Genomic DNA, 8,139 nt, shown 5'->3' on the forward strand with positions numbered 1-8,139 from the left:
GCCTGAGGCACACCGAGGATTGGTAGAATCCTGCCACCTCCACTCTGGACTCCTGGAGCCCAGGGCTCTGGCTCCAAACCCTCATCAGAGGAGGGAGAGAAAGCACAGGGACTAAGGACAGCATGTGTCCCCCCGACCCCTCTCCACATCCTCAGCTCGAGCAGCCGGAATCCAGGCCCACCCTTTTGTGTACCTTGGCAGAAGGACCACAGAAGCGCCAACTCCACCCTGGAGCCATGTATCCCAGGGATGGGAGCAGAAAGCCCTGGGCCTCAGTGCCATCATCTCAACCACAGCTGCTGCCTACAGCCTGTGGACCTGTCGCACTGGAAGCTGAGAATGGTGCATCCCAAAGAGGCTCTTGGTGGTGGGGCCAACCCCAGAGGGGCCCAGACTCACTGTGGTGCCAGAGGCCCAGAGTCAGGCCGCAGAGGCTGGTGGGCATGTCCCAGGAGATGGAGACCTCGTCCTCACTGGCCAGCTCAATCCTGGAGACATCGCTCCTTGCCATGGAAGGAGGCAGCTGTAGGTCTGGACAGCTTTCCCCCAGCAGGGAGGAGTTGTATAGCCTGTAGGCCTGTGGGCCAGAGGGGTGGGCAGGAGGGCTGACCCACAGACAGGGGAAAAGCTTGAAAAGGCTGTAACCCCAGGCAGCCTGCCACAGGCACAGGTCTCCAGGGGAGATTCAGGACTCTCCTCCTCCCCTGCAGGCTGGGATAGAAGATGAGGTTCATGTGGTTGAGCTCCGTAGTCAGGGCCATGAGCCCCGAGCCTGTCCGACTCAGCAACAGGGAGAATGTGTTGTTGAGCAAAGTCTTGGGTCAGCAGGATGCTGCCGCACTGGATGCTGAGGTCCCACACTCGGCCGTCGAAAGTCACGTGCTGGGCCCTGGCCACCAGATCATGGTCTGGGGAGAAGCAGCCCCAAAGGCAGTGTGAGTGGAGCCAGCTCCACCCACCACAGTGGGAGCACAATGCCTGCTGGGCACCCCAATGCCTAGAGCCCTGGTTTAAGCTGCCCTAAGGCCAGGAGTCCCCCTCCCCTGGTGCAGCAGCCAGAGGCCCAGTGATCTGGCCCCTGCTTCAGGATGACATGAGCTGAAGGGCTACAGCCAATTCAGCCCTAACGAGAAATCGAGTCCTGAGACCCGCTACAAAACTGCTGTGCTAAGTAACAAATCCTGGCTCAGAGGCCACAGTCATACCTCTGTTTGTATCAGATGTCCAGAGCAGGCACAGCCATGGACACAGCAGGCAGACTGGTAACTGCAGTGTTTCACTTTAGGATGATAAAAATGTTTTAAAATCGATTGTGGTGAGACATGCACAACTCTGAATACACTAGAAGCCACTGAATCATGCACTTAAAATTCACACATCAGCTGGGCACAGTGGTGCTAAGCCATCCCAGTGCTTTGCAGGGCTGAGGCAGGAGGATCACTTGAACCCAGGAGGTCAAGGGTGCAGTGAGCCAAGATCGCACCACTGCACTCCAACCAGAGTGAGACCTAGTCTCAAAAAAAAAAAAAAAAAAAATCATACAAGTCATCCATTTAATCTCAAGGAAGCTACTGGGGGGAAAAAATCACTGACTGTTTAAGTGGATGGCCAACGGCTTCCTCAAACATGACAGTGGTGTCCTGCAGACCTGCCCTGTTCAGGGTAGGGAAGAGATGGCCTGTGAAGGAGCAGGTCTGACCAGTCCAGCCAGCGCAGCCCCTGAGCTGCGCCTTGGGGGTGCTTGTGCCCATGGCGGGAAAGCACCATCCATCATGCACAGCCAGACACCTGATGGCCAGGGCCAGCATCCCGAGGGAGGCACTACCAGCTCCGTGGTCAGCTGTCAGAACTGAGGGGCACAGAGAAGCCCATGGTCACACACACAGAACTTAAAGACCAGGCTGTTTTCTACAAGATCAGCATGCTGCTTAGACCTGACTACACCCACGCTTCTAGGGAGCCCTAGGCCTCTGTATGAGCTCCACACAGATAAACTGCTCCTTGCCAAGCCTGGGTACCATGGCTCCTCCATGGACATGAGGGGCTCCCTCGTGCATTAATAACTGTACACGCCCCTTACCCATATGAGTGAGCCACGTGGTTACCTGCATTTCACAGTAGAGGAAGCTGAGTCCACAGAGGTAAGCAGACTCATCTGAGCCACATGCAAGCTCCCCAGGAGCCCAGAGTCGGTCATCCCAGCACTGCCCTTGGCTGCATTGCTGGGCCAGGCCTCATAATCTGGAGAAAAGCAGGATGTGCCACCTCAGCCCTAGTCCCATTGGACCTTGGGAAGTCCAGTAAGCTCTGGGCCTGGCACTGTGATGCCATGAGCCTCTGCCAGCTTTCCTGTGCCCTGGCAGTGCCTGCTCCTGTATGACCCTGCTGCTGTGCCCATGGGGCAGGGGGTTCCCAGGGAGGAGGGCTGCACAGCCCGGGGGACGACTCACACTCCCAGGGACCCTGCGCAGGCGGCATCTGAGCTTGTAGAACTTGGCCAGCACATTGGCTCTGGAGAACTCTCGGAGTGGCTGCAGCATCTTCTCCTCCACCAGGTAGAGCTGGTCACCCGGGCCATGTCCAGGGGCTCATTCCCTGAGGCAGCAGTGGCAACATCACCACCACTGAGTAGTTCCTAGAAGGAACACATAGGACAAGTCTCTGTGCCTGGCCGAGCCTTGCTTCTGGCTGCAGAGGGGGAGGTTACAGGTCCACAAGAAGAGCTCTGCCATGGAAAGCATGGGGGTGCCTCTCGGGGAGGGGCTGTCCTTGTTCTAGGAAATCCCATACTGAGGTGGAGGAGGACAGAGGCCGGCATGACAGCGGAGGTGGGAGTGAGGCCAGGACAGAAACAAGCTGCCCAATTTTGAGGACACAGATGTCTGATGTCATGCCTGATCTGTTCCCTGAGTCTTGGGCAGCACAGGGCCTGTGTGTGGGGATGCCAAGGACAGGAGCTGGAAGTTGTAGGAAACTGTTTAGTTTTTTGAGGCAGAATCTCATTGTTTCCCAAGCTTGGTATAGTGGTACAATCTCGACTCCCTGTGACCTCTGCCTCCTGGGTTTAAGTGATTCTCTTGTCTCAGCCTCCAGAGTAGCTGAAACTACATGCACTCACTGCCATGCCAGGCTAATTTTTAAATTTTTAGTAGGGTCAGGGTTTCACCATGTTGGCCAGGCTGGTCTCGATCTCCTGACCTCAAGTGATCTGCCCAAAGTGCTGGGATTACAGGCCTGAGCCACTGTGCCCAGCCAATAGGTCTAGGAAATTTCTACAGTTGAGGAGAGGACTGGAACTTTCTCAATATGTAGAGTAGGGTCAAGTCTGTGAGATGTGAATGATCAGGGAGATCTCTCAGCTCACGTGGGGGTGGAGTGGGAAGAGGAACATTGCTCACTCTGTTGTTGATGGGCTGGTGAGGGGGAGGAGCATGTAGCCTCACTTACCTTCTCCGGAGCCCAGAGGCCCTGCAGGCAGCTGGGGGCAGGAAGCAGCTTCAACGTCCTCACTGCCAGTTGAATCCATTCTTTGTCACCCCCACCAAATCCCACTCACCAGGTAGTCGAATAACCAGGCAGGTGATTCTTCAACAAAGCCAAAGCCCCGCCCTGGGAGCTCGTCCCTTCCTCAGCCTACATTCTGACCGCAAGGTGGCAGGAGCAGGAACTTGTGTTACATGGAGCCTTTTCCCCATGATACGGGTTTAGTCCCTATTCTACAGCTGGGGAAACTGAGGCACACAGAGCCGATGCAGAGGAATCCCAGTAAGAGGACCCAACCCCCACACACCAGGGCAGGGGGTGCCAAACAGAACACTTCCCACACCAACCTTAAATCCCACAAACTTTAAGATTGAGCCCAAGCCTCAAACCCCTGGGCCCAGGGATTCGAGGTTGAACCCAAGCTCTGGCACTTTGTATTCATGAGCTCACCTGCCTCAGTTTCCTCATCTTGTATGGGGTTACAAAGAGGACTTGAAGAAGGGACCTCCTGTCTGCTGGAACAGGCTCCAGAAAGTTACAGAGCACAGGCTGTTACTGTAATTGTGATGAGTCTGGGGCGGATAGAACTAGAATTTCTCCAAAGGCAAATAAACATTTCCAGGCTTCAGACAGCTCTACAGGGAGCAGCAGGAAGGTCTGAGGGGAGGTACAGGCAATCCTGTGCTTGCACATTTAGCAAATAACAAGACATAAAAGGGCCCCTGGGAGTTCTCTAAATGAGGCAGAAATCTCAGCCATCAGACAGGTGGGGCCTTAGGAGGAAGACGGCTCTCCCCAGACATGGGTCTTCTCCCCACCTAGGCTGATGGCACAGTTGGAAGTGGAGAGGGTATGTATGCAGCAAGACATCCAGCCCCGGCTTCAGATGCTCCACTCCAGCCCTCTGAGAAGACACTGGAAACTGAGGCAGAATCGGGACATCCACTGCTGAACATGCCCAGTGGTCATGCTTGGCAGGATCAAGTCTAAAGCTGCTATTTGTACGCTGACTGGAGTGCAGTGGCATGATCTCGACTCACTGCAACCTCTACCTTCCAGATTCAAGCAATTCCCCTGCCTCAGCCTCCTGAGAAGCTGGGCCTACAGCTGTGAACCGCCACACCCAGGTAAATTTTGTATTTTTGGTAGAGACAGGGTTTCACCTTCTTGGACAGCCTGGTCCCAAATTCCTGACTTCATGTGACCCTCCCGCCTCGCCTCCCAACATTCATACCCTTTTTGAAGTCACCGATCTGCTTGAAAAGGGGATAGAAGTTTTAAATCTTCTCCCCAGGATGGAGGAGACAGACACAAAACTTCAACACAATGACAAGGGTTTCAAGTGACCAAGCTCCATCCAGGTACCCTTGGATAAGAACCCTTGAAAAGCACCGACTAAGATGAAAATGATCCTGGACAACCTAGTAAGACCCATCTCCACAAAAAAGAAAAGAAAAGAAAAACAATGGAAGGGCATGGTGGCACAGGCCTTAGCCCCAGCTACTTGGGAGGCTGAGGCAAGAGGATCGCTTGGGCCCAGGGGTTCAAGGCTGCAGTGATTAAGGATCATGCCATTGCATAGAAGACCTTGTAAAAGAAAGAGGAAAGTGGGGGAGAGAGAAAAGGTAGGGGAAGGGGGGGAAGGGAAGAAAAGAGGTAGGAAGAGGAAAAAAGAGGAAATAGAGGGAGGGAGAGACAGCAAATTATCTGTTCACCACAGAATAATTGTAAAAGAGGAAACCTGGGAAAAACTCAACAGCACTTCATTATGAAACTACCTGAAAACATTCCATTCCATGGACTATTACATGGTCATTCACACTACACGGGAGACACCGATTTTTTTAGGTGGATATATTAACTCCACGTGCTGATTGTGTGCATAGATCATCTCGGAAAGGAATCACCAAAGAAACCCTGACAGTGCTTGGCTCTCAGGAGGGGTCAGGGAGCAGTTTTAAGGCTGCACCAGGACCAACCAATAGAACTTTTTGCAATGATGACCATGTTTCTGGGCCATCTGCAGCTGCGGAGCACCTGAAATGTGGCCCAGGCAGCCAAAGAACCAAATCCTTCATTTTGTTTAATGTTAATTTATTTAGATTTTTTTTTCTGAGACGGAGTCTAGCTCCATTGCCCAGGCTGGAGTGAAGTTGTGTGATCTTGGCCCACCGCAACCTCTGTCCCCCAGGTTCAAGCAGTTCTCCTGCCTCAGCTTCCCAAGTAGATGGGGTTACAGGGGCTCACCCCCACATCTGGCTACTTTTTGTGTTTTTAGTGGAGATGGGGTTTCACCATGTTCATCAGGCTGCTCTCAAACTCCTGACCTCAGGTGAGCCACCTGACTCGGCCTCCCAAAGTGAGGCCACCATACCCGGCCTCACTTAGATTTCAATAAACACATATGCCAGTGGCTGCCATGTGGGAGACTCAGTTCTATACTATTTCATAGTTTTTGAACTTTGAATCATTTAAATGCATTGCCTATTTTTTTTAGTTGTATAACTTAATAGAATAGTATTTAGATTGTATTAATCTAAATGAAATCTACCATAGAATTTAAATTGTACCAGCAAATGCTGATATATAAAAAGATTTCCAAGGTGTGTGTGCATGTGTGTGTGTATGTGTGTATTAAGTGTGCATGTGTGTGTGTGTGTATATATATATATATATATATATATATGTATGTATATTTCCTTTTTTTTTTTTTTGAGTCAGAGTCTCACTCTGCCACCAAGTCTGGAGTGCAGTAGTATGAACTTGGCTCACTGCAACCTCTGCCTCCAGGGTTCAAGCACCTCTCCTGCTTCAGCTTCCCAAGTCACTGGGATTATAGGCACACACCACCACACCCAGCTCATTTTTGTATTTTTAGTAAAGAAGGCCTTACACCATGTTGGCCAGGCTCGTCTTGGACTCCTGACCTCAAGTGATCCACCTGCCTCGGCCTCCCAAATGCTCAAGATTACAGGCATTAGCCAGCATGCCCAGCTGCAAAGGTGTATTTTTGAGTAAAAAGAACAAGGTACAAACAAAAAATAGGGAACAGCTGGGGGGGGGGTGGCTCATTTCTGTAATCCTAGCACTTTGGGAGGCTGAGTTGGGAAGATCGCTGGAGCCCAGAAGGTCGAGGCTGCAATGAGCCATGTTTGCACCGCTGCCCTCCAGTGTGAGTAATGGAGCAAGACCCTGCCTCAAGAAAAATTAAAAAACCAAAACCAAAGCATGACGATTGGGTTTTCATGCTATTTTATAATATGTGCCTTCCTCAAAACTTGTTACGGTATCATCACATCACCCATCTGATGCAAAAAAAAAAATAAATAAAACCTGGAAACTCAAAATATTTGCAAATCTAAAGCATTAGGCATTGTCCTGTGTCTCCCCAAAAAACGCTGAAGCCATATGCCACAAGGTCTGTGGATGCGACCTTATATGGAAATAGGCTCTTCACATGTGATCAAGCTAAGCTGAGGTAATGAGGGTGAATCCTAATCCGGTGTGACTGGTGTCCTTATAAAAAGGAATATGTGGACAAAGACACCTTCAAAGGGAAGACAATGTCAAGACAGAGACAGAAGACCACCTACAAGCCCAGGAACTCTGGAGGCTCTGAGAATCCAGGAGCAAGACCTTGGACAGACCCTCCCTCACAGCCTTCACAGGCAAAACAAACAATCCAAAACCCCTTGATTTCAGAGTCCTGGCCTCCAGAACTGTGAGAAATCTCTGTGGTTGAAGCCACACAGTGTCGGGTACTTTGTTAAGGCAGCACTGGGAAATGAATGCAGATTTATTGGGGCATGCATCAACACTTCTGAAGGACATGTGGGATGTGGCATGCTTGAACTTACAATTCATACCTTTCTGTACTCTGAATTCTTTTTTTGAGAGACAGGGTCTCACTCTGTCACCCAGGCTGGAGTGCAGTGGCACAAGCATGGCTCACTGCAGCCTCCACCTCCTGGGCTCCAGCAATCCTCTTGCCTCAGCCTCCTGAGTAGCTGAGACTGCAGGCACATGCCACTATGCCTAATTTTTAAAACATGTTTTGTAGAGATGGGGTCTTGCTATGTTGCCCAGGTTTACCTGGAACTCCTAGCATCAAGTGGTCTTTCCACCTTGGCCTCCCAAAGTTCTGGGATTACAGGTATAAGCCATTGGTACTGGCTTGCCTTTTTTTTTTTCCCCCCAAAGACAGAATCTTGCTCTATCGCCCAGGCTGGAGTGCAGGGACATGATCTCAGCTCACTGCAACCTCCACCTCCTGGGTTCAAGCAATTCTTTTGCCTCAGCCTCCTGAGTAGCTCGGCTTACAGGCTCCTACCACCATACCCAGCTAATTTTTGTATTTTTATTAGACACGGGGTTTCACCACTGGGCCAGGCTGGTCTCAAACTGCTGACTTCAGGTGTTCTGCCTACTTCAGCCTCCCAAAATGCTACGACAGTGGCTCACTGCAACCTCTGCTCCTGGGTTCAAGCAATTCTCCTGCCTCAGCCTCCCAAGTAGTTTGGATTACAAGTTCCTGCCACCATGTCCAACCAGTTTTTGTACCTTTAGTAGAGATGGCGTTTCACCATGTTGACCAGGCTGGTCTTGAACTCCTGACCTCAGGTGATCCACCTGCCTCAGCCTCCCAAAGTGCTAGGA

General features: G+C 51.3%; 1 pseudogene; it reads left to right on the top strand.

Annotated features, from left to right (window-relative positions):
* Positions 1 to 6,696: 6,696 nt before the first annotated feature.
* On the top strand, positions 6,697 to 6,794 carry LOC119470453 (annotated as a pseudogene).
* Positions 6,795 to 8,139: the final 1,345 nt, after the last annotated feature.

Source organism: Cebus imitator, unplaced genomic scaffold, assembly GCF_001604975.1.
Source record: "Cebus imitator isolate Cc_AM_T3 unplaced genomic scaffold, Cebus_imitator-1.0 Scaffold31, whole genome shotgun sequence".
Taxonomy (NCBI): Eukaryota; Metazoa; Chordata; class Mammalia; order Primates; family Cebidae; genus Cebus; species Cebus imitator.